This window comes from Aotus nancymaae, unplaced genomic scaffold (genome assembly GCF_030222135.1).
Source record: "Aotus nancymaae isolate 86718 unplaced genomic scaffold, 86718_ANA_hifiasm-v0.15.2.pri h1tg000058l, whole genome shotgun sequence".
Lineage (NCBI taxonomy): Eukaryota > Metazoa > Chordata > Mammalia > Primates > Aotidae > Aotus > Aotus nancymaae.
In genome coordinates, this window is record NW_026988472.1 from 48,173,480 (window position 1) to 48,201,426 (window position 27,947).

The 27,947-nt window shown below is 38.7% G+C and overlaps 1 protein-coding gene across 5 annotated transcripts in view; it reads left to right on the top strand.

Moving 5' to 3' along the window:
• Positions 1-27,947, top strand: part of MID1 (midline 1) — a 362,650-nt gene that overhangs the window by 177,303 nt on the left and 157,400 nt on the right. For 2 of the 5 annotated variants that reach the window (XM_064364525.1, XM_064364529.1), the window contains exon 1: positions 11,183-11,489. The exons of 1 other annotated variant lie outside the window; for it this stretch is intronic. The gene's annotated coding sequence lies outside the window, so the exon portion shown is untranslated. Of the gene's footprint in view, positions 1-11,182; positions 11,490-18,158; positions 18,328-19,165; positions 19,310-27,947 lie in introns of those variants that run through there. 2 more of the 5 variants (XM_064364526.1, XM_064364528.1) reach the window with 2 other exon arrangements.

Genomic DNA, 27,947 nt, shown 5'->3' on the forward strand with positions numbered 1-27,947 from the left:
ATGTGCCTTGGGGTTGGTCTTCTTGAAGAATATCTTTCTGGTGTTCTCTGTATTACCTGGAGTTGAATATTACTCTGCCTTGCCAGGTTGGGAAAGTTTTCCCGAATGATATCCTGAAGAGTATTTTCCAACTTGGATTCATTCTCTTCATCACATTCAGGTACACCTATCAAACGTAAATTAGGTCTTTTCACATAGTCCCATATTTCCTGGAGACTTTGCTCTTTCCTTTTTATCCTTTTTACTCCAATCTTGTCTTCTCGTTTCATTTCACTGAGCTGGTCCTCGACTTCTGATATCCTTTCTTCTGCTTGATCAATTTGACTGTTTAAACTTGTGCATACTTTGCGAAGTTATCGTGTTGTGTTTTTCAGCTCCATCAATTCACTTATATTCCTCTCTAAATTGTCCATTCTCATTAACATTTCGTCAAACCTTTTTTCAAGGTTCTTAGTTTCTTTGCATTGGGTTAGAACAAGTTCTTTTAATTCACAGAAGTTTCTTATCACCCACATTTTGAAACCTGCTTCTGTTATTGGAACACACTTGTTCTCCATTAAGCCTTGTTCCGTTACTGATGAGGAATTGCAATCCCCTGTAGAGGGAGATGCATTCTGATTTTGAGTATTCTTTGCCTTTTTAGGCTGGTTTCTTCCCTTCATTATATATTTATCCCTCTGTCGTCTTTGTAATTACCAACTTTCTAACTAGGTCTCTGAGCGGACATCCAACTTGTTGATTCCCAGCGCCGAAATCTGAGCAATCCACTGTGCCGGCCAAAACAGCGGTGTTAAGATTGATGGTGCTTTTCTGCCCAGGAATCTCCGGACTCTGCACCAAGAACTGCCGTGCTAAGGCGCCAGCAAAACCGCCGCGCCGGCCACAAGAGTCGCCCTGGCGACCCGTGGGGCTCCTCCGCTGGGAATCTCCTGGTCCTTGAGCAACAAATATTTGTCTGAAAGTGTGGCGTCCTCTCGTCCTCTGCGCTTTCAGTGGAAACTATGAGCCTGAGCTGCTAGTAATCAGCCATCTTGGATCTCTCTCTCCACAATCATCTCTTAACATCTTCTTCCTGCCTTGCAAGCTGCTGTCTGTCTAGCAGTCAGACTGAGCTCTATAATGTCAATTGGATATTGTCACTCCTGAGCTCTGAAATCTTCCCATCTTACTACAAGAAAACACAAGATCCTTCTAGTGATCTACCAGATCCTATGGGATCTGCAAACACTGCCCCACCAACACCCACCCACAACCACTCTCCCCCATCACACACACACACTCAGACACATTCCTGAGACCTCAGCTCCTGCTGCTGTAGTCCTTACTCCCTCTGCTCCAACCTCCACAGCCTTCCTGTGTTGGTTGAGTTCACCCTGGCTTCACAGGTTCTGCAATCACTGTTTCCTCTGCCTGGATAACTCTGTCCCCATTCATCACTGCAGTTGAAAGTCTTGCTTCCTCACTTCCTTAGGACTCTGCTAAAATATCACCCTATAAAAAATATAAACTCCTCACCCCACTGACACTCCTTACCCCACTTACAATAGCCCCTATCACCATCAGACCTACTTTCTACTTATTTGTTGATGTGTTTGTCTATCTCCTTTCACTAGAAAATATGCTCATGACAGCAGCACTTAACCTATTTGTACCTGTCTATATCGTCAGCGCCTAGAACAATGTCTGGCACATAGTAGACACCCAATAAATACTTAATAAATAAATACTTGCTGATGAGATCAGGCATGTTCAGGGTGTTATAGCTGTAGTCCATAAATACTAACTGAATTCCTATGATCGTTCTGGCATAAGGAAGGTGTACCATCTTTGTTGGCATATGGTTAAGGCATGTGAGTCTCTCAGAATCTTTTTCTTATAGGAAGCACTTGTCTCTACACTTGAGATCTTTGGATTCCCTGGGAGTGATGAAAATCAATTCATAAAGATGTACAGATATCTATTTATGTGTTGCTAATGAAATCAATGGCTAGAACATTGATGCACCAATTAGCTCTGAATAAACTAAAGTGCTCCAAGGCTTCATTTCTAACTGTGGAAATGAATCACACAAATGTATTCCACTAGGAGCATCATTGAGCAATTATGAATGGAGAAGGAAAACCTCATTTACAGTCCTGCAGAAATAGCCCTAAAATCCAAATCCTCCTCTGCATAGCACAATACCAACATCTTTTTCCATGAGGGCTACTCCCTTAACAGACAAATGCATTGTTTTTTTCCTACCTACGATTGATTGGATGAACACAGCCCAAATTTAGAGAACCATTTAAGGTAAATAAAAATCATTACAGTGCTGGCTAGGCTCAGTGGCTAATGTCTATAATCTCAGCACTTTGGGAGGCCAAAGCTGGTGGATCACTTGAGGCCAGGAGTTCGAGACCAGCCTGGCCAACATGGCGAGTCCCTGTCCCTACTAAAAATACAAAAAAAAAAAAATTAGCCAGACATGGTGGCACTCACCTGTAATCCCAGCTACTCAAGTGGCTGAGGCTGGAGAATAGCTTGAACTCAGGAAGCAGAGGTTGTAGTAAGCCAAGATCATGCTACTGAACTCCAGCCTGGACAACAGAGTGAGGCTATCTCAAAAAAAAAAAAAATCATTAAATTGCTTCAGTTTGCTTCCAAATGTAATGGCAAATTCCTGACTCATCTTGAAGATGCAACATGAGAAACTTTTGGAGGTAGATTGAGGTTGGGGGTTTTAGAACCATCTAAGTGGTAAATCCCATCACCTCCATATGAGGCACAGGAGCTGAAGGAGTGTTTGTGAGAGTCATGGGCATACTGCATTTTGATGCCTCATTCCAAAGGGGACCTGCATCTGAACTAGGGTGGCAGCACCACATGCTGAACATGCTGGAAAGAGTACGGGTTCTGGAGTTTGAGAGATAGATCCCAGTGTCCCATATGCCAACTGTACACTTGCTGCATCTCCAAAGAGGGCCTGATGTATAACTGGTCCATGATAGATATGGGATTTTTTTTTCAATTGCCTGCCTTTTAATTCAGCACAAATACCACCTGGTGGGTTATATTATATTATATTAAATTGCACATCTCTCTAATGTAGGTAGTCATATTTTTATCTCATTAGACCTCTCAGTGTGTGGCATAACAGCTGGTTTTGAATTCCCTTAATTGGGCTAAATGAATTTGTCCAGTTGAAGAAAAGTCCACCTATCTGAGAATTGGTTGCTTTCTAAAGATGACCATAACAAAATTATCTTTTTTTCCCACACAGATAGAGTTTAGGACAAATATCACTAGGGCATTGTGGTACAACTTAAATAATGCTATGAATAAGAGTAGTTATTTTGTTCATTGTATGATACTATATCACTCATATTAAAATAATATTGCATAGGATTGCTATTTATGAGATAATGTAGACAGGCAATATAAGCCTTTCCTTTCGTAAATTAATAATTCAAAGGAGAAATAAAATGAAGCCTCATTTGAATGCATTTTCTCAGACATTTAGATCTCTTTAATAAATATGGGAAAAGCTGAGGCACTGATATCCATGTTTGCATTTTTTTCTTGCCATGACTAAATATGTTTATTTTGCATCAGGGGAATAATATAGGAAAACCTACCTCAGTATGTGCTGATTTTCCTAAGTGGTTCTCAACAGAAAAAAAAAACCTTAAAACAAGCTACCTAGTTATAAGGAAATAAGGGTAAATATTATTTCCTTGGCCATTAAAAAATGTTTAAAAAAAAAACAAACCCACCATGATCTGTGTGTAACAAAGGAAAGAGACACATAAACCATGATTCCTAAGTAGTTTTTATCTTTACTACCATCTTAGATCCAGGTATTTGTGAAGTGGGAGAGGATTTTCACCAATCAGAAATAACACAACCATCCTGGCAATCATTCTGTGCATTTATGTACTAATCTAAAAGATAAAGCATTGCCTTTTTAATCCTGTTCAAAGCTTCTTTTGATTAAAATTTTTATTCACTTCCTTATGTCCACATGCTTATCAATGATCCAGCCTGATTTGCTTGTTTCTAACATACAAAAAATGAGGTCTGATTCATAAAAGTTAGTATTTTTAATCTCTAAGACTAATTTAAAAATCAGCTTTGTGCATTAAAATATTAAAGGTTTGAGGGACTAATATTTCTCATATATAAGCAAAGTGAGATAAAAGAATAAGGACAAGAAGTAAAATGGTTAAATATGAAGAATAGTAACCAGCTACTCCTAGTCATACTAAAACCCACAAAAAAAGAGATTTAAATCAAGAATGATGCCAATTAGGAATAAGAACAAAAGGTGGTTTTTGATTACTCTAATGAATTATTAAGATATCTTGGATATAGAATATTCATTCCTGGAGATCTAAAAGAACATTTGTCCTAAACAATTTGGATCAGAACCCTCTATATGCATTTCTGGCTACATGTGGCAAAACAATCATAAACCTTGAACAAATTAAAGCTGTAATGGTGGAAACAGGAAATGCCAATCAGGTCATATGTGCACAACGTGATGATATTATACTTAGGGTTCAGAATGGGCCATTAGGCATGTAATTTCTCTGAAGCTCTACCATGACTCTTTGGTCATCTATGGGCCAGATGATAATAAAATACTGCTAGTTCATAGGAAGTGACTTTAAGAATAAGAAATTGATTTTATAACCACAGAGTATCTTTTTGTTTATTTTAAACTAATTTTAATTTTATCAATGTAGTATATGTTTAATGTACAAATGTATGAAAGACTCTTAATGAAAAACAGTAATCCCTGTCCCATCCCACTCCACCCTAGGACAATCACTTTCAACTGGCAAGTATCTCCTCTGGCATATAGCTCCATATTTCCCATAATATGTTTTTACTGCTCTTTCCTGGTTTATGAATTTTGGACATTATTCTTAACATTCTATCTACGATCAAAAAGGAATTAGCCCTCCTCATCCCAGTCCCACATTCTTCCAATATCATGGTGTCAGGAATTATGTTCATCTAGTAACACAGGTCCCAAAACATTTACTCAAACAATTTAGCAATTTATTTTTCCATAGAACATGAAACTTAGGGCTCATTTGGAGGCTCCAAGATGTCATCAGAAATCCAAGATCCTTCAATCTTATCTGTTATCCAGCTTTACTAGGTGTTCTATCCTCGTCATGGTTACAGAAAGGCCCCAGTCCCTCAGACGTTGCAACCATTCCTGGTGGAGAAATCCAGGAAGGGCAAAGAGCAAACGGTGTGTGTTCCCTTTAAATGGCTTTCTCAAAAGCCCTATATAGCACACAGTAGCTTCTATTAAAATTTCATAGGCCTACCAGACACGGTGGTATGAGCTTGTATTCCCAGCTACTCGGGAGGCTGAGGCAGGAGGATGGCTTGAGCCCAGGAGTTTGAGGCTGCGTGCAATATGAATGTGCCTGTGAATAGCCACTGCACTCCAGCATGGGGAACGTGGCGAGACCCAGTCTCTCTAAAAAAAAAAAAAAAAAAAAAAAAATTCATAGTAGTTTCATATGATCACCTATACCTACAAAGGGGGCTGGGAAATGTTCTTCAGCTGACCACATTTCTGCCCCAAGTAAATTGAGGTTCTATTGAAAAGAAGCAAAGGGAAGATGGATACTGGATTGGCTACCAGTAGTCTCTGCCATAATATCTATATCAGAAATCACTGCCAACTTAAGGACTGTTCTATAATAGTCCTTCGTTTTGTGTGTGTGTGTGCATTCTTTTGTTTTCCTGGAGTTAATAATGGCCTCACTTGTTGCTTATATTTATGTGTACCTGTTTGCCATCAAATGTAATCTATAGTATCATTTTTTCCCCAGAGTCCTACCTCCAGGAGTCCTCCATCCTCCTCCTACAATTTAGATGAGGCCTTTCTAAGATGCTGCACACAGCTGCATGATAATTATGTAGTTATCATCCTGGACTTTCCCTGCTTCTTTTTATGTTGGTTCCTCTATTTTCTGAGTCTCATTGACTTATCTTTCTTAGTTTAACACCCTCATTTTGCTAAAACACATCTTTGAGTGGTTTCCAAAGAAAAAGTACATGGGATGCAAAAATTTTGAGCCTTGGTATGAAAATAATTGCATTATATTCTGACATTTGATTGATAGTCTGACTTTGTAAAGAACTGTCAGCTAGAAATCATTTAATCTCAAAATTAAGTAAAATAGAGCTCTTACCTTCCAGCGTTGCAGTTGATAAGTACATGATAAATCTATTAGCAAAATTTCATTATTGATAAAGAAAACAGCCTTCTACTAATGGAGGTTTTAAAATTATTATTAGTCACAACAATTCAGTAAACATTTATTGATTGATCATATACTCTTGTTGCAATGGGCACACAAATGTTTGAGCATGGGCCTTAGATGGTTTATATGTTAACTTGGTTAGGCTGTGGTACCCAGTTATTCAACCAAATGTTAATCTAGGTGTTGCCATGAAAGTATACTGAAGATATATATACATTGAAAATTCATTTATGATCAATTGACTTCAATAAAGGAGATTATTCTTGATAATGTAGGTGGGCCACACCCCATTAGTTAAAGCCTTTGTAGCAAAATTGAGGTTTCCCTGAGGAAGGAGAAATTCTGCCTTAAGTCTACAGAGCCAGCACCTGCCAGCCTGCCCTATGGATGTCAGACTTGCCAGACCCCACAGTTACATAAGCCTATTTTATATTTCTCTGGAGAGCCCTGACTGATACAGGCAATCAGTTAAAAAATAATTAATTAAAATAATTTTCCCCTTCAAATTTAAATACAAAATTATAGTAAAAATAGATGACAGAAATTGAAGAATTACTCTTGGGAAGTATGATATTATTGTATTGAAATGAAATAGAAAGTTCAATTGGGAGTGGAGATTTTGACCACAGGAAGAGGATATAAGAAGCCCTTGCCAAATTCATGCATAACGATTTTGGGAGGCTGGAGCAGGAGGATCACTTGAGCCCAGGAGTTCAAGACCAGACTGGGCAACATAGCAAGACTCCATCTCTACAAATAGTAAAAAAAATTAGCCAGGCATGCTGACACGCACCTGTGGTGCCATCTACTCAGGAGGGTGAAGTGGGAGAATCACTTGAGTCCAGATGGTTGAGGCTGAAGTGAGCTGGTCATATAACCATTATACCACTGCACTCCAGCCTAGGCAGCAGAGTGAGACCCTGTTTCAAAAAAATTTTTTTGAAAGTAATAAAGTTAAATGAAATAAAATTAAAACCTTGAAAATTCATGCATAAACCATTTACAAGATTACTCAAGGGTAGATAATGAATAATCTGCTATATTTAATCAATTAACACAAACTAGATGCTGTTAAAATATTTCACCTTTAAAAGCATAGAATTATTAAATTGAAAGGTTTAAAATGGCATGATTTGCTTTGATTCCTTAATTTTCTAGTGAGGAAATAACAAGCTTAGGGTCCATTTCTGACTTCATAGATTTCTTCCCTTCTTTCCAGCGTTGGTCATCCAACACATTCACACAACAAGCTATGGCGATTGCACTGGGCACACTTTCCAATATATGATTTTATTCAATCTGTCTGATTGTCCCCTGAGAAATCTTGGGCTTAGAGATATTGATTGGTTTACCTGAGGTCTATTAGCCAGTTAGTGACCAAGTCAGCACAGAAAACTGACTCCAAGTCTTATTTGACGAATCCTTGTGGTATGCCACATTGTTTCCCTTAACCAACCGAAAGAAACTAATTGAAGGATTACCTGTACACAGGGAGTAGAAACTTCTTCTTTTTGTGAGTTTCTGTAAGAATTATAGGAGAGATTTTTTTTTCTAAGTGGGGACTCTTGTTGTTGTCAACTTAAATTAACTTTACTAATCACCTTGAACACAGTATTTCATAAATTTCCCTCTGTCCCCATAATAAAACAGCTGGATTTCTGAAACCTCTGAGGGAGAATAAATTTGCTCTTTTCATAGCTCCCAAAGTCTATGCACTTGTACTGGGCACTCTCCAGGTGGCTGCATAGACAACGTTAGCTTGATTTTCATTGACTTTTGATATGTCCTGACACACATTAAAATCATCTATGTGAAATTGCTGATATTCAGCCATTTTTTACTTACACAAACATTCACACTCCATGTTCTTTGATCTAAGAGAACACTGAGAGAGGTGGCACAAGTACTGTTAGGTATTCTCCAAGGGCGCTATACCAATGCCTGTGCGTGCCCGAGTAGTGCCACCTGTACAGGACTATCCACCCAGAACCTATGTTAGGTTTGCTAGGAGGTCTGTTGATAACCAAACCTGCAGATAACTAACACGATTATCAACTAGGCTGCTTTTTTTTGAAGAAGAGCTGTCAAAACTTACAACATCCCTTCAGCTAACATTTGCAAACATTGTTAATTGCAGATTTGGGAACAGAACATCTGTTAGTTTTGTAGAGCAAGTTCCTTTACTCATTTTACTTATTTCTCTTTTTTTCTTCTTCTTTCTTTCTTTTTTTTTCAGAGTCTTATCTTGTCACCCAGGCTGGAGTGCAGTGGCACAACCTAGGCTCACTGTAGTGTCAACCTCCTGGGTTCAAGTGATCCTCCTACCTTAGCCCTCCAAGTACCTGAAACTACAGGCACATACCACCACGCCCAGCTAATTTTTTTTGTAGAGACAGGATTGCACCATGTTGCTCAGGCTGGTCTCGAACTCCTGAGCTCAAATGATCATCCGCTCTCCTCAACCTCCAAAAGGTCTAGGATTACAGGCATGAGCCACCGCACCTGGCCTCACTGTTTCTAATAGGTGGGTCAAATCCTCACTCAATGAACAGCCTCCAAAGGACCATTTATTTCACTCAGAATTTTAAACATTTCTATTTGTTTATTTGTAAATGAAAAAGCAGACTTTGTGTATCCCAACCATTCACTTTTTAGAGGTTTTTCTGAATCATGAAGGCAGCATATTTTATGGCACTGTGTTAGTTCAGGCTGCTCTAACAAAATACTGTGCCTTAGACTGCGTCACTTATAAATGACAGACATTTATTGTTCATAGTTCTGGAGGCGGACAAGTCCAGGATCAAGCTGCCAGCAGATTTGGTGTCTGATGAGGGTTCTCTGATTCGTCAGTGGTGCCTTGCTGCTGTGTCCTCACATGGCAGAAGGGGCAAACAGGCTCCCTGCAATCTCTTTTATAAGGGCATTTTACTTTAAGAGCATAGAAGATGGAGAGGATTAGTTTTTCTTGGGGCATTTGGGGAAACCACGAATGAGTGGTGACATTTGAGATTATAGGATAGTTGGTTAGTGAGTCAAGGGAGAATAAAAATGGAAGGAACATTAAAAGGGCACAGTCCTTGAGAGAGGAAATCCCAGCTCATATTTACCTTTGAGGTGATAAAAGCAGAAGGTAGATGCAGTTGTAGCTTCTACTGAAGGTGATCAACAGATGTGCCATGGGACTGAACTCCAGTGGTATTTAATGACAGCAGCCCTGCGTAGCTTCCTGTGTCCTGTGGCTGGGGCATACCTAGGGCAGGGATACAGGCAATATATCTCAAAGTGAATCAGAGTCCTTTGTCAGTGGGATAAAATGCTGATTCTCAGGCTCCTCAGCAAACCTACTGAATCAGATTCTTTTGGTGCAGGGGCCTGGGGATTTGCATTTTTAACAATCTGCCCAGAGGTCTCCTTGCACCCTCAAGTTTAACAACCAACCTTTCAAAGCGCGATTTCATCACCCAGGAGACATTTGGTAATGTCTGGAGACATTATTGGTCATCACAACTGTGGGGGTGCTACTGGCATCTAGTGTGCAGAATCCAGGGATGCTGCTACACATCTTACAGTGCACAGGACAGCCCTCATAACAAAGAATTATCCTGCCCAAAATGTCAATAGTGCTGAGATTGAGAAATCCTGAACTGTATCATATGAAGGCCTCTCAAGTAAAAGTACAAGAAGTGGACTGAAGTCAGTTGGTGTCACTATGTGGCTCCTTAGGCTACTCAGGCCAGGGGGCTAGGGTTATGGGCTTCCAGGCCCAGGTATCCGGCCAGCACATTTTCATAGAACTGGGCAGAGCTCACATGTATTGAACCCATGTAGATGACACTCCTGAAGCCACCAATTCATTATTTTCTAAGTTTTTTTTTTTTTTCCTCTGGTACCAAAACATTTAAAATCTTTATTGAATTATTGTCACAAAATTGCGGTCATTTCTTGGGGGGAAAATATGCTACTGGTTCTACACAAAGTACTCTTTGCTCAACTTGCACTTCCTTGAAATCCAAAAGGTAGATTTACATTAAAATCATGTTGGCTAAGAGTTGAAAAAAGTTACTGCTTATATGGAGTTGAGAAAGCAAACTTTGGAAACTTCGAGTCTGAGTTTGTTTCTAAGAAGCCAACTACTTCTCCGGGTCTCCTGCAATCCTGCCAAGGTGATGTCCAGCTTGTCCCTGTTAATAAGTTCAACAAAGCAACCCTGTAGGGAAGCCAAACCATAGAAAAATTTTTGTTTGTTTGTTTGTTTTTGTTTTTTTTCTGAACAAAATGTCAGTGTTTCTTGTTGTAATGACAATATTGTTATTTGAAATTATGCCTCGGGCCCTCAATAGGTAAAGATTGTTGTTCGTTTGCTGCATTTCAAACAAATTGTGTGCACGTTCCCATTAAGGTTTATTTTTCTTACATTGAATATACAGTTAATCTATATGGAGAGGAGGCAGGTAACAATCCTTTCCGGATTGTTCGTTTTAGTTAAGGTGTTACGCATGACAATTTGGTTTCCTTCCCAGTCTTTTGCAAAAGTAAGGCTTCAGTGCAAGATATCCTTTTAAAAATACCCTTGGGTCCTGAGTGTTGAACTTTTCTGGCTGAAATAATTTTGCACCTTCCAAATGTTTTAACGCTGTTAGGGAGCTCTTAAAAATGCAAGGATTTAAGACCCTTAGCTAGTTAAGCGTTTAGCAGAACCAGAGCTGTTAGATAAGAATGGAACTCATCCTTTACTTTTGGAGCTTTGGACACTGTTTCCAGCTGCTTCCAGTCATTTGAATCCTGAAAGCTCCCCTAATCCTCGCGGAGGCAGCCTTTCTGGCTCCCAGGACGCAGCCTTTCTGGCTCCCAGGACCCACCCCCTTGCTTCTGATTGGCGAAGCTCCTCCACGGCCCAAGCCAGCCACCTACGACGTCTCTGAGAACTGATTTGAAATAAGAGCCAGGCGGTCCTCGCTTCCCTGCGACCGACTTTTCATAGGCTGGGGGAGAAAAGGTTGAGAAACTTGACATTGTCTCGGGCAGAGTGTGTGTAGCAACAGATCAAAGGAAAAGAGGACGAAAACGTGCTCTTTGCTGCCCGGAGATTTCGCCGGCTTGCTTTTGTCTTGCGGGCTCCTGTCGGGTTCGGCGTTTTCCGCTCTGAAGACTGCGGCGTGGGCTCCGATGCAGCTCGCTCCCTGCCGGATGGGTCATGGGATTCTAAACATGAGGCAGGTAAGCTCAGGCGGCTGCGCTGGCGGCGGAGGGGGCGGGCGCCGCCCGGGACCCCTGCGACCTGTTACTCCCGAGAGCTTGCTCAGTTAGCAGGCGTCCGGCCGTAGTCGATGCGTTTGGTGGAAAGACGGGGCTGCATTTTCCTGAGACGGCCAAAGAAGCACAGGACCTGAGCCACCCCGGTCCGGTCCTCGCCACCCGCCCCCGCTTTTGCCTCTAATGGTGGTTGATGTCAGGCAATCATTGTAAAGGGCTTACAAGCAGTTTGTAGACTCTATGTAAATCAATTCGAGTTTGCAGCCGCTGGAATGTATTGTGCAGGGTGTATCTTGAGCTTTTAGTGCCTCTGCCCTATGCTTTGGGCTGGAATAAAGACAGCTGAATGTTCTGAAAAAGAATTTCACGGGGCCGCTTATCTCATTTTGGTTTCGCATTCTGAGCACTTCTGCGTTTCTGGCGGAGAAGGCGGAACCAGCTTGAAATGAGCACAAACAGCCCTTCCAGAAAAATGCAAATTTTTCTGTTCTAGCAGTTTGGAAACTGTATTGCTTCTGGACGTGAGAAGACAGCCCTGAAAGTAGTGAGCGGAGAAAGGGCTGGGGGATTACTTAAATGAGTCTTTGAAAAGAATTCTAAACCAACAGCTTCTTCCGTGGCTCTGGGGCATGATGATAAAATTCCTTATCAGCCCAGGAAGAGGTTTATAGCTTTGCTGTTAAGCAAGAAAAGGCAAGAAAAAGTGGACGTAGGAAGCCAAGGAGAGGGCGTGCTTTACAACTCAAAGTTATGGAACAATCTTACGTCAATATCTTTAAATATCAAGATCAATACTCATATAAGGAAAAACAAGGCTGGAAAAACCTGCCAATCGGTTGGAAGGGCAGGGATTCCAAGAGGAGTGCTATTGCTTTTACCAGCTCTGAATAAATCCGGGAGGGAAAGTTAGCATCTGTATCGCCACCGGAAAAGCTCTTCACTTTTTCTTTTAAGTGGGTTGGGCGCTAGCCACCCTACACACTTTGAGGGAAGTGAGCTTTCCATTTAGGAACGTAGGCGAGGGGTTTAGAACACTATCCCGCAGCCTTGGGAGATGAAGCAGATCCCCCATCAAACTGTGGAACGGTCAGTGCTAACCCTCCGCCTTCTTGCCCCCTCACTTGTTCCCTCAGCAAGCGTGCTTGGCAAGTTTCAGTGAGTGCAGGAAAGCTCTTGCGGAGGAGTAAGTCCTGTCTGAGTGCCATGAATTGCCCTTGCCTTGTTAGGGACTGTGGGGCGGACACTCGTTTTAAGTTCTGCAAACTCACAGTCCAACCTCATACTTTTAATGCCTGCCAAAGTGGGATAAGGAAAAAGAAGGAGAAGGCTAATTGGAAAGGATTGAAAAGGAAAAAGAGGAACGCAAAACATTTTTGACAAAGGTCCTTAGCTGGAACAAAGAAGTTATTTGATCTTGTGCAGAGCCACCTGCCCTCTCCTCGGTGGTGTCTGAGCTCAGCTTCCAGAATCCCTGTTCCCACACGGTTCCTCAGGAACCATGGCAGTCTCCGTGCCTTATGCCCAAGGCTTGCTTCCCCCAGCTTGTATGTGGCATTTATGTGAACTTGAAAAACAGCTCAGTGTTGAAGTTTTAGGGGCACAAGTACACATGTAGTGACTCCTTATTTATTTAATGAATGGACAACTTTTTATCTCACAGCTATGTTTGTCTAATAATTTTTTTTTTTTTGTCCTGTTCAGAACTTGGAAAGCGGGTGGGATGGAACAAGGGAGCAGATGAAGGAGAGAGGCAGGATCATTGTTCATCCAAAGAACGAGGACAGTTTCCAGAATCTAACATGTTGTTCCATGGCAGCCAGAACAAGAATGTAGGGAGGAATGAGATGGCGGCGTTATTGGCATAGGTCGATCCCTACTTTGTTTGAATTTCTCGTGGGGAAACCTGACTATTTCATCCAGGCAGGGTGAATTGCACCCACCAGCCAATTTGTCATCTCAGCCCAGCAGCTCCAGCTGGATTTACAGGGTTAACTATCAAACAGACCTGTGTGTCATCAGCTCAGCGATGAAATTCAATCTCTTTGCTGATGAGTGATCTGTCCCTAGGGCTGCACAAATGGCGTACACTGGTGTGGCAACCCAGAAGAGACCACTGCCTGCCACTGATAGCCAGAAATTTGGGGTAGCCAGAAATTGTCAGCAGAATTAGAAAACTGTTTGACTAGCTATAAGATTCACAGGGGTTTGGGCTTCTGCCATGTTGGCAGAAAAGGAATGGTGTAGAAAGATAGTATTCTTTGAGGGTTCCTAAGGCCATGGCTGAGTTAGGCCAAAGAAAAGTATAAATCTGACTCACCTTGATCAGGAAGTAATTTTAAAATATATGCCAACCTGTCTCTGCACTCTGATCATAAACGGTAAACTTTTCTGAACCTTCCTTAAGAAGGAATTTGGTCTGTTCCCAGGCAAAAGGAAAAGCATGGCCACCTGTTCTAGAAGGCTGGCCAAAAACAACAGGTTTGCCTGTGGCATTCCCGCAACTGCAAATATCCTCCCCACATGGCAAGCCACCCATTGTCCCTACACATGAGAAGAACAAATAGTTCATTCTTGAGCTTGGAGGAAAAAATCAGATTCTCTAGACAAAATTATCTACTAGACATATTTTGTGTTTTTGACATCCTGATAACTTTAGAGAAAAACTCTAAGAGAAGAAGGTGCATGCTGTGTTTCTGATCTACTAAAGCAAAATGAGTAATGTAGCTGCTAAATTCTTGCAAGGCCAGGATGCTGCTCTTTCAAGGAAGCTGTGAATCTGTTTGATTAGCCCGTTCTGCATTCTTTGGATTGGAATTAAAATGCCCAAGGACATCTGGCTTAATAATGAAAGTCTTCGTATTAATCTTTCCTCTGAGGATTAGAAAGCCCTTTACAAACCAGTCTATTTATTCTCTGCCACATCCCCAGGAAAGAACGAGGTGGCAATTTGATCCTCATTGAACAAATGGTGAGACGAAGGCAGAGAAAGGTTAGGTATAAAGAGACACAGCAAGTTAGGGGCAAGTTTGGGGATGAATACTCACACACCCAGAAAGACTACCTGTGCAGGTTTAGGATCTCAAATGGCATTCTAGGGATTAAAATAGAATCTCTCTTACAGCATTCTTTTTCTTATCATTCTATAACTGGCAAGTATATTGTGTCCCAAATATGTTGTATGGTTTCCTTCATCTGAAAGTCAAGACTCTCACAGTTCAAAAGGCAGTTCTGTTCTCATTTGTCTCAACATTGAGATCAGGCAGTTTTTATGACATCTAATAGAAAGATACAGTAACTAACTGGAATTTTAAATATGCATCTGAGAAATGTTCCCTTTCAACAGATGTTTTAAGTTTTTGCACATGGTTTAGAGAACGCAATGTCTTCAACATATGTTAAAATTTTAATTTCTTCCCTCCTATCTCTTTCTCAGCAAATGTTATAATCATAAGACTTCCTGTCAGTTAAAAGATCCTTGTTGGTCACTTTGAAATAATTTTTTTTTTTTGAGTCATGTTTGTAGTTCACTTGGCTGCAGACCGCATAGGCTACAAGCAAATCCGTTAATTGGTAGTTGCATGTTATCCGCAGACATTCCAGCAAATTTTAAGGCTAAGTGCGTATGTGGATGTCTCCTGGCTTTGATCGTTTGTGTGGTAAATAGACATCCAAAGTAGCTATGGCAACCTGGGTTGTGCATTGGTGAAAGGGGGGGATTTGGTTACTGGACAAAGAGTAATTTTTTGATTAGAAAAAGGTGGGGGCAAATCAGGACATTTTTAACCCGCATGATTTGAGGATCCCAGTTCAATCAAATCATTTGGATTTTTCTCAACAGGCACAAAGAAGTAATGGCTAACCACACCAGAGTGTTTTGCAGACGTAATTTAACTTCTTTTTAAACAAGTGGTTGCTACTTTCCAAAAGCAATTTATACAATGAAAAGGAAGTACAATATATCTTATAAATATCATCAATATCCCTATCGTACTAAGTATGAACGTTTTTATTTTCAGAACTTGATGGGACTTTGAAAGACCAGGATGTGATTGGAGGTGTGCATTTCATGTATCCACCTGCAGGGGTCAGGCTTGAAGTTCCCTTGGTCTGAAGATCAGGCGGAGGACTTCACTGCGGGGAGCCCGAGGCAGAGCCAGAGAGAATTGCTCTGCTTATTTGGAACAATTAGTTAGCGATTCTTTAATCTTGTGACCAAAGCTACTATGAAAATGAGTTCATTCAAGGAAGAGAAATATCAAATACGCTGTGATTAAAGAAAGGGCGATAAAGCCAGGTCAAACAGCAATCTAATCTCCATTTAGATATAAGGCAGTTTATCTGGAAGATTCTGGCTCATTATCAACTCCTTTGATTTCACACAAAACTGAGCTCAGGGGTTTTGTTCTAGAAACTTGTTTGCCCAGTTTTATGAGCTGGCATGTTATAAAAATATCTTTAAACTAAAAAGGATACAACTTTAGGGAGCCATCTGGATCCAAAATATTCACACACACACACACACACACACACACACACACACACACCCCAGGAAAATATTCCATTGACACAAGATCAGGATGGTTAATGGCCTACAGAAGGTTAGGTGATGTTAGGAGCACAGAAAATTGAGGCACAGAGAATGCCGAGAGAGGACTTTCCTGAAAAAACAAACCAAACCAAAGAAAATAACTTACCTGCTTTGTGCTATGAAAGAGAGGTTCTGAGTAAACATGGAAGAAGTGCTGATCATTTGTAGTATAAGTGGATGTTGAATTTCTTATATTCAGTCGACCGTTTATGATGAATATAATATAAAAGGCTGTCCTTCCTTTTTTATATCATTCAGTGACATTTACTGAGCATTTACAGAATTAATATATTCTGCTACATTATACATGATTACTAATGTATCGGGACACTTTCTGGGTTCCAAACATGATTTTGGTGAGATCCTTGCCCTCAAAGAACTTTCGATCTGGTGTACAATTTATTTATTGTACCAGTAGCACAATATAGGTTTTTCCACGGTCAAAATGGCTGCTCGTTACTATCTATATTTGTATAGATAGGGATCCACTTGAAAAATTGGCGGTATCCAAAACCTTGTTGAACTCAGGAGACTTGAGAAGTGATTTGTAATTGTGAAATTTAGTTGATTTTTAACCCACATGTCCATTTGTAGAAATTTATGACTTCCTACATAAAGTAAATTTCTCAGTTATTAAATAGTAATTCATTTTTCTCAATACGGAAAAGTAACTCATAGGTAGTCTCCAATCTAGGAATACTTTATGTTTTAGGAGTTTGTTGTTTGAAACCCAGAACATTTTCCAGTGAAAAATAATCAATCTGATTAATGTGAGATCAAGTTCTGGGTTTTGATGACATGCCACTGTGTTATACAGCATGGAAACTGAAGGAGAAAGAATTGTCACACTTTTGGTAATAAGCCAGTCATGGCAATATTTGAAATATGAAGTTTGTACTAGTTATCAGCTTTCTTTCTCCTTCCTGCTGATGTTTTCTGGTCTCACTGGGGCACCTCCCCAGTCCTGTCCTAATATCTAGTGAATTAATAATTGTTCTTTTTCCCACTCTCCCCTCCCCACTTCCAAACCACTTTCCTGTTTCCTCTAGTCAATGGTCTCTGCCACATGGCAGGAGAGAAGTAATATGGGTGAGCTAAAGCTCAAGACTCTTAGCCCTTTAACCCTTAGGATGAATCTTTAATTGTGGAAATTTCAGGCAGTGGAGCCTGGAACTACAAAACACATGATTTTCCTTTCAGGGACAATATTTGGGGGCAGAACTTGCTGGTGTGTCTGTCTGTGGGTCAGACCTCTTCATTTGTTCTTTCGCAGCATCCTGCCTGAACTTCAGGACCCACTGGGGTATTTGTGAGTAACAGCCAGGGAGCCACAGGCCCCAAATTGAGAGGGCATGATGGTGTTTGTGGGTTTGGGTTGTTTGTAAGTATGCTGTTTGTATGCTGAGCACTGTCTACTTGGATTAGAATAAATAGAAAGAAAATAGCTATAGTGTCCTCTAATCCACACGGGTATTTGAGATGGTGTATATATTTCTGCTTAATTGTTTGTCTGCCTATCTTGGGACTAAGTTATTCCACAGCAAGAGTCACATCTTAATTACCTTTGAATCCCGACCCAAGCCCAGTGTCTGGCACACAATAAGAATCATTAAGTGTTCTACAGGCGCATGCTAGATGAATTTCAATAAAAGAGAAAATGGAAAATGCTCCTTAAAATCAGAAGGGATATGAAGAAGAAAGGGCATTAGAAAGGTCTGGGAAACAGCAAGGACTAAATAGATCAATAGTAGAGAAAATTAACATAGTTTATGATTACTGAAACATATACATATGGTTTTATATATATATAGTCCATTTATATACATATAAATAGTCTCTCCCTCTCTATGTATAGTCTGTTCAATTGTATTCTGAGCAAGAACACAACCCAAAACATGGTAAGCAGCTTGGCTTATCCTCTGCTTGATTGTTCTGCAGAAATAATTTAAGAAATGGGTCATGCCCTCCAATAGCTCAAAGCCTAATCGCCAAGATAGAATCTGCTGCTTGCTCTCGTTGAACCTAACCTGATGGTTTAGGGCTTAGGTCCATGTGCAGTTGTTTAATTTTGCCAGGTGAGTGGCATGCCCAGGGTTACTCTACAACTGAGATAGTGTGTCTGAAAGAAGACCGAAGCCTTCTTCATGTAGATGGTGGCCACATTTTTCATAGTGAAGTTCAAGATTTGTGCTGGACAAAGCATTTTCATTGCTGGTAGGTGTAGCAGACTGAGAGTTATAGTTAAAATGACAAAATAGAAATTTCAGGGACATTTGATAGTTTATACAAACAACAGGACTAATATATTATCAAAGAGTCTATGTGGTAGACTGTGGTATCTGCCGTATGTCAGGTTTTGGAGTGTTTCTTTGGTTGTGTGTATTTGGAAGTGGTCTTCCCCAAACAATTAGGAGGAAGGTTTTTTTTTTTTTTGAAAATGGAATTCCTTGAATGCCCTGCTGATTTAATAATAAGTAGATGAATGGCCAAATAAAGCAATATATAGATGGACAGCACCACCAAATATTATTAATAGAGATTTATTTACTTACATAGGATCAAGTCTTCTGTAGGAAATATATTAGGAATCCAGACTAAGAATACTGGTTAAAAGTTTAGCATTTCTGGGTTGACGTTTTAGCACAAGAAACACTTTACCTTCCATCTGGGAGCAAGATATGAGGGAGTTTACACCTAGAACCTAAGTCCTCTAGACTTCCCATCCCGTTCTCTTTTGTGATATACCATATGCTTTCTACTAAGATATAATTCGAATGTTTTCAGGTCATGTGCTATAATTCAATGTGATAATAAATTCCAAGGGAATTTGAATGGAATGATGGTTTATATTGAGGCAGCTCAGGAAAGACTACATCATCTTTAGTGGAAAATACTATCCAAAAAAGCAAAATAGTTAAATAATCTTATATTTGGGTTTTGTGCTTCTTTTGTGTATATATTCTTTGCTCTGATTTTAGTTAAGTATGAAAATGTCAGACAGTAAAAAATAGGAGGATTATATTTATACAGAAGAAAGTTTAGGGAGTGAGATGAGTCATTCATCCCATGAATTAATCAGCTCTGCTTTGAGGAAATAGGGCAGGAAGGTAAAATGAAACACACAGAAGAGAGAAGAAAGTGACTTCTTTTAGTCAATGTATGATGGGGAAAGCGGTAGAGAAAAATTGGCTATTTGGTGAGTGATTCAGTTGAGTTCCTTTTCAGTGGTCAATGTTTAAAGTGAAATTCTAATGAGATTGATGCTGCCCTTTCTGTACGGCTCTGAGTAAAAGAGGGAAAAAGAGTCATAATAATTAATTGAGAGGGGTATGACTTTCTGAGTAGATAAAAACATGATAGCAGACTCTTAGATAATGAATATTTATTGCTTGATGCTTCTCGGTCTGGAAGAGACACTTTGTGAATATTTCTCCTCTTTCTAACATTTCAGCTGTCAGAATTGAATAGTTCACATATAAACTACATTGTTTTGGTTTAACTAACAAAGAGTGATGAGACATGAATTGTTTGTGACAGCCTCTAACATTGATAACAGAAGACATTAATGCCCACAGACACAGCCTACATGGTAAAAATCTGGAAACAAAAATGCTTATTATGTTAGGCCAACGTGCTTTGACCTAGTTTTGCTTTTCTGCTTGGAAATTATGTCAATATTAGTTACATCATCCCCTCGGATGAGCAATTCCACATTCTTGTTTATTTCAGTGTCATATTATTAGTTTTGTATATTTAGTTCTGACCTCCAAGGAGCCAAACTAATCCTCATTGACTTGCATTTTCCTTTTGAAATGAGACTTCTGTATGATAAAGAGAGAGGATTTTATGTATTAACAAAACAATCTAAAATGCCTCTTCAAAGACATTCATTTCTCCTTGATCTCCACTGTCCTCTTGAAGGTTCCTAGAGGCCATCCAGTTTTCTGCTGCTCAGAATTAGTCTTTTTTTCTTTGTCTTATGGGGATGGAATAGATTACTGGGCCTAAACTGCCATAGTTGAATAACAGAAAGTAAAACTGTGAGGCTGACGGGACATTTCCCAGCCCATCATCCTTAAATTTGCCCTTTTCGTGTTTCTGCTTTACTTCTTCATCCAGCAGAAACTGGCTTAACATATTTTTCCTATTTAACATTTTTATTGAATACTTTTCAAAATGAATTATTTCCTCAGTTGATTTCGAACACATTTTTTTCTGTCATTTAATACTTTATATCACTAAGGAAAGAACCATTTAATTCTTTCATACATTTATGAATTCTAATCTTCAAAGAGTGTGAGTTCTTCGAGTGATCAACTTACGTCAAATTTACAAGTATAATTTACGACCAGAAGACCTTGAATGCTTTTTGGTGCGCATGTTTTGGCATTCCTTATTAACAAATGCAATCAGGCAAAAGCCCACAAGAATATGTATTCCTGGTCCCTCTTTAAAAATGTACCATTTGCTCTTGTTGTCTAATTAAGGCTTTGAAAGTTAAAAATCCCTTTGTTGTTAGCTCCTTTACAAGTCTTCTGCCTGAGTGCAGAAAACATGAGAAGGAAATGTCCTCTTCAGAGTATAACCAAACCAACTAAATTTTAACCAGGTAAATTGTTGATTAGCATTGGATCATTTAAAGAAACAGTATGAAAGTAATTGGGATAGGCACATGTCCTAATTGTGTGATCCCAGGGGGCTTCAAACATTGTTTGAAACATTCACCTCAGAGATTATATTCCATGTCTGATCCTTATGCTAATTTGAATACTACCATCCTGAAGAAAAACTTCTTTATAGGATTTCTTGAATCCCTAATTGTATATAAACATTGTCATTCCCAAGCTGTTCAAAGTTGTAAATTATAGTATACTGTGTGTCTCCTGTTGTGATATCAATTTCTACAGCAATTTTTCTGATTGTTGTAGGCAAATGTAAATATATTTCCCTCCTCTTACACGAATATTGGCCTTTCACATACATTATTCTGCATCCTGGCTTTTTTCCACCTTACAATATATCCTAGAGATCTTTCCGTAACAGTATGCAGAGAGTTTCCTCTTTAAAAACAAAACAAAACTGCATATCATTGCACTATGACAATGTACCATAATTGATTTGACCCTTCCCCTACTAGTCACGTGGAGTGTGTCCAATCTTTTGCCATTAAAGCAATGTGCACAGAAAAACGTTGTGTTCATCAGTTTGTGTGGGGCAGGTATATCTGTATTAAAAATCTCCAGAAGTGGGATTGCTGGGCCAAAGGGCAAATGTAGTTTCTAATTTTGATAAATAAGTAACATTGCCTAGCCAGCCTGTGTGAGAGCACTGCTCCAGAACCTCATCAATAGAGAGCATTGTTCAGGTTGTGCACCTTTGCCTGTCTGATACCTGAAAAGTGGCATTTCTGTGTAGCTTTGCATTTCTCTTCTGTGTGATGTTGAGTATCTTTGCATATATCGGAGGTCTGTTTGCATTTCTTATGCAATGTCTGCTCATATTCTCTGTTTAGAAAAAGAAAATGCCAGGTCTAGTACAATCATGTTTGATGTATTTTGACAATGATAAAACTACTATTTAGTAAGAGAATCACTCCAGGCAGTAGACTTAGAGGCACAATGTCAGAGACCCTTGAGTAAAGACCCTAATGTGTCACATCTTAACTCTGTGACCTTGGGTTGATTCCTTGGGATGTTGATTCCTGGTTCAGTGGTGTCTCATTTGTATTGGTTTTTAAAAAGTGAGTGTGTTCAGTACCTCCCAGGTTGATTCCTTGGGAATCATCCCAAGGTCCTTCTAAGTTTCCTTACCTGTAAAATTGAAATGATGTGGATACCTCACAGGGTTTATATAATCACTAAATGAAGGATTATATATAAAAATGGTATATAAAGCACTTAACAGAGTATAGGTTATATACTTGGCACTTAAATGTTATGTTAACTTCTCTTTTTTTAGATACAAACTTAAGGTTTCAGAGAGGCTGGGTTTTAGGACATTTCAGCCTCAGCCTCTGAATGAATACATATCCACCCTCACAGAGGCATGTAAATATACACATATGTACACACGGTGGAATAATGTATGAAATGGCTGTAATGATTCAAAGCATCTCTTTAGGCAAATGTGCATGTGTATGCATGTGTGCATGCGTATGTATACATAGTCCTGTAATGTAAGAAAACTGGTTTGTTGCTAAAAATATATACCCTTTTAGAACAATTTTTTCTAATATGCTAAAACAACACCAAATGATATTAAATGGACATGGTCACTTATCACTACATCTCATATTATAATCCAAGAAAGCATTTTCTTCTTCATCTGCCTTATTCTTACAACAGTTAAACTCTTACAATGTTACACACCTTATATTTAAAGCTACACCTAGAAATAAAATTACACCCATGTTTGTGTATTTATGTCTTTAAAACAAAAATAAACACAGCAGTAAATACAAAAGGTAGAAATGGAAAATAAAAGCACTTTAGAGGGCATGGTGCCAAGGGTTGCCACTACTGAGGGCTGAGAATGTAACACGGACCAACTATACACCTGCGAATGAGACTATTTGGGTGATCTTGTTTCCCAGGGCTCTGTTGTTAAAGAAACATAATTTTAAAAATTTTATTTTGAAATAATTACAAATCCATAGGAAGTTGTGAAAAAATGTACTTGGTGTTCTGTACCCTTTACCTACCCCTTGCCCCATCCCTAACCCCTGGAAAACAGTAATCATCTGTTCTCCATCTCTATAATTGTGCTACTTCAAGAATATAATATAAATGTAATCATACAGTATGCAGTTTTTTGAGGTTGACATCTTTTCCCACTCACTTAAATTTTCAAGGGGTTTATCCAAGTTGTTACATGCATCAGTCATGTTTTCATTTTTATTGCTGAGTAATGTTCCTTGGTATGGATGTATGACAGTTTAACCATCAGCTTGTTTAAGGACATTTGGGTTGTTTCTACTTTGGAGCTATCACAAATAAAGTTGCTATGAGCATTTGTGTGCAGGATTTTGTGTGACTGTAAATTTCCACTTCTCTGGGATGAATGTCCAGGAGTGCAGTTGCTGGGTCACATGGCCAGTACGTATTTAGTTTATAAGAAACTGCCAAAGCATATTGCAGAGTGGCTGAATCATTTTACATTCCCACCAGAAATGTATCAGTGACCCAGCTTTCTCTGCATCCTACCCAGCATTTGATGTTGTCCCTGTTTTCATTTTAGCCATTCTGGTAGGTGTATAGTGGTGTCTCATTTGTATTGGTTTTTAAGAATGTGCAGAAGATACTTCATAATCCAGTGTGGGTGTATTCAATACCCCCCAGGTAAAATTCTTACACCTATATGGGCCTATCTTGGTGCATGAATGAATTGTCAAAAATGTCTATGATTGCTGCATTTTTAGTTGAACCCTGACTGAAATATTGAGAGCAAAAAAGAAACTGTGTTGTGCAAAATATATCTGAACATTAGACTGGCCTTCAATTTATATTCTGAGACACTCAGAGAATTGATACTTGCTCAAGACATGGCAGATGCACACCCCAGCACCTAACTTCACTTTAGGAATAGACACATTAGGTATCAGGAAAAATTGCTAAGACTGTTTAAATTTCACTCCCCTTTTCCAACATATTCCATTGCCTTTGCATTTGCACAAGTTAAATAGGGGTGTGATCCATCTTCATTGTCAGTATACATGTAGATGTGTATAAATCTACAAACATACATATACACAGACATACATACACAGGATCTATGAATGTCAATCCCAAATGCTCCCCAACATCCAGTCTAGATTCTTCCAGGTTAGGATTTCTCAACTTTGGCACTATTGACATTTTGGGTTTAATAATTGTTTGTGGGGCTGTCCTGTCCACTGTAGGATATTTAGCTATATCCCTGGCCATAAGCCACTGGATGCCAGGAATACTCCCACACCCCCAAAGTGTAGCAACCAAAAATGTCTCAGCACATTGCAAAATGTCTACTGGGGGCAAAATAAACCCCCCTTTGAGAATCATTGGGGTAGGTAGAAGAGAAGGAGAACCTCAGGCTTCAAGTTAGCTCACTGGGTTTGCTGAAACTTAGTAAGAATCTCCTTTCCAGCAGGGATCAGGTTTCGGTGCCCACCTGGTCTCTGATAACTACCAATCTCTAAATTTGTTTCTGCACATTATGGCTGAAGATTAGCGGTTAAAAGAAAGATATCAGCCTTTGTTTCTTAAAGAGCTTATACTCAATGCTTTAAAATACAAATTGGATCTGGCACTGTTGTGGCTTGTGCCTGAAATTCCAGCACTTTAGGAGGCCAAGGCAGGAGGATTGCTTGAGCCAAGGAGTTTGAGACCAGCCTGGGCAATATAGTGAGACCTTATCTCTACAAAAAATTTAAACAATTAGCCAGGCCTGGTGGCGCGAGCCTGTAGTCCCAGCTACTTGGGAGGCTGAGATGGGAGGATTGCTTGAAACTCAGAGGTCAAGTCTGCAGTGAGTTAAGATGGCGCCACTGCACTCCAGCCTGGAACCTTGTCTCAAAAACAAAACAAAATAAGATAAAATACAAATCGAACACATATAATTGAAAACAAAACTTCATGCACACCTGGTTTTGTTTTACTTTGTATTGATGTTTTATCACTTATATTAGATATCATGATTATTTTAACAGATATAAAATTTAACAGGTAATAAAATACCTCATAAAATAGGGTATCTCTCCATATGCATAGAGAATTTTATAGAGAAATTGGCACAATTCCTGGATCTTCCTCTGATTCAATGTGTTTATCTTTGAATTATCTAATAAGAGGTTTTAAGGGACATTTAAAGAACTCCAAAACAGGCAAAAGAAAATATGATAGTGTTTTAAAATTTAAATTATGTTTAAATGGCAACAATAATGATTTTATTATGTAAATGACAGAAAATGTTATGTATTTTTTTAACTTTATAAATTTACCTCTACATGGTAAAATAATATGTTTTATTTATTACATTTGGTATATAAATATATTCCTACTTTAGAATTAAAATAAGGTAAAAATAGTTATTGTTTGAAATACTGTAAGTTGTATATTCTTATCTGTATTAGAATTAAAATATGTATCTTATATTTATATATAAATTATAGATTACCTGAAAAAAGAATAAATATAACCTCATGTAAAAATAAAATATTCCTGTATCAGTTGTACAATTTAAATTCCACTTTTAGTTTTCATTCTCCTCACGTTTTATTAGTAACAGAATTTAAGCTGTTACATTCAGAAGATTTGGATAGTAGTTATCATGAACTCACTGTTATCTGTGGCTCTGACAGTAAAATATGCCATTGAGTTCTATTGTAATGTGAATCTCCTAGGAATGCTAAGCCAATTCGGAATGAGGCATTCCTCTCTCAGGAACAGAGATGTATAAAGTGACTGGAGCTATCACTATTTCTAGAGGAAGGTGTACCTGGAAGTATTCTCATTCTTTTCTTTGCATTTATGATCCCAACCTACTAAACTCAAGCGACACTTCAATACAGCAAAGCCTCTTGGAGGTATATGAGTTTAATAAGAAAATCTGTGAAGAAAAAGTACACTGAAATGCAGATGCAGACTGACCCCCAAAATAATAGAGTACTTTTAAAAATGTATTAGTTTCATAGTATAGCATGACAAATAATACTCAAAAATACTTTGAAAATACCCATTTAAAAAATGCCCAAAGGGTTTAGTAGATTATGTTGACAGAAGACGTTGGAGGAAGAAACATAGCCGTAAGAGCCAAGAAAATGATCTTCCTTGGTTTATAAGATTACATAGAGGAATTTTAACTTCTAAAGTGAAAATACATATTACTTGTATAGGCTAAAATCACCCTCCTTAGAGGAAATGGTACAAGTTTTCTTCATATAATTTATGTTACTTCAAAAAGTCTCTATGAAGTTATAACATTATAACTTCATGCATTCTCCTGGTGACTTCATTTGAAGTCTATGATATAGTAACATACACACTTCCCTTTTCTACAGAGCCCTTATGTTCTAGACCAAGAGGTTCATTAATTTTTGGAGTTAATACCAAAGAGTTGCCAGAATCCCAAATAATATCTCTAATTTCCAAAATTGCCTGACAAACTCTATATTTTAAAGAAGCTATGTCATTCATAGGATAAACCTAATAATGTCACTTTGGTCCCCAGCCATACTCATCTTTGCCTTTCTTTCAATATGTGCAAGGAATATATAAGGTGACCTTTTAATGTTACGGTGTCTTCTTACAAATTAGAGTTGATTCACTGAGGTTATAACAGCAGCTGAGCATTCTCAAAAGCTGCAACTTGAGCCGACAGGCAGATTAGCAAGTACATAAAATGTCAGTAGAGAAAAAAATAGACTTCAATTATTGGGCAATCCTGTTAACCAACTCTGTGAATAAGTCTTTGAAACTTGTACAGTGGATGGTTTGAATTTTCCTCAATGCCTAGCGCAAAACTTACCTATCTGTTGATTGTGTGCATTACTGATTTAATTAATGGAAAGTAAAATTTTAAAACGTAATCTTGGTTATTTGGGATAAAATGACACTTCCATGTAATAGAATGTCATAACTGAAATTGTAGGGATTTTCAGATACTATAGCTGGTACTAAATCTCATCAGAGCCCTTCAAGTTATAATGTAAGATAGCATATTCAATATGAGAAAATAGTCGTCAGCCTTAAAAATGTATGTAGCAGAGGCAATCCTTTTTTTTTCTGACAAAAAGCCTTCTAAAAGCTTTTCGTACTACACAGCTTTGAGATTTATAACTTTGAACCAAGAAAACATAATTTCAAAAAATGAAGAGAACTTCTGATTAATTCTAGTCTAAGGCAATCAAGTCTTACTAGATTTTAAACTATTGTGTTTTTCATAATTAATGTCAAGACAGGTTCCTCACTATGGCTCATTATTTTCTTATAAAAAGTACATACTGCTTGTGTTTTTAAATTTCAGGTTTTCTCATGTAGCTCTTGTCTAATGATCCAGCAAGTTCAGGCATTTAATACATTTTAAGAATCTATATTTAAAGACTATTTATACATGTGTGTCTATGTATTTTGAAATATATATATTTCAAAAGACTACTTTTGGCCTTTGGCTCAAATATCTTTTTTTTTTAAAGAATATAATATTGAATATCTGAACAGGTTAAAAATCTCCAACATTTACCTATACGTGTTAACTAATGCTTTTCTTTTCATTTGTTAAGTTGCTGCATAAATGCTTTAAAAAGTATGTTACCCTTGGCATTAAGACATCATCTGTTTCACTTACAAAAGTGCATCAGTCTTTGGGATTGAACCATTGTAGCTGCTTTAAACCAAAAATCTCCCCAGCCAGGTTCCTTGTCATCACCCTTGCCACAGAATCTACACCTCATTGGGAGTTAAAGATCTTTGGTCTCAAACCTTATCCTGGTTGAATTCCTATCATATCACCACCAACCCCTTTCTGAAGGCCCCCAGGAATGCTAGCACAACAGGGGATTTTCAGGAGGCTCACTTCGATGAGGGACATGGTTTGCAGTGACAAAGTTTGTCCTTAGATGAAATCTGTATCTCTCTCCCTATAGCATTTACCACTGTTTGGCCCCCTCTCTACAACACAGAACACATGCAGTTACTCTGTTCTCTGACAGCTCTTCAAAGACGAAGCTAACATGGCTTTCGGGGGCATATTTTCCAGGTTAATTCCCAGATGTGTTTGATTTGGACTCTATCCTTTAGGATCAAGCAATGTTAGTAAGTACAAATGTCCAACATTTAAAAGAACTGTTCATAAGAGAGACT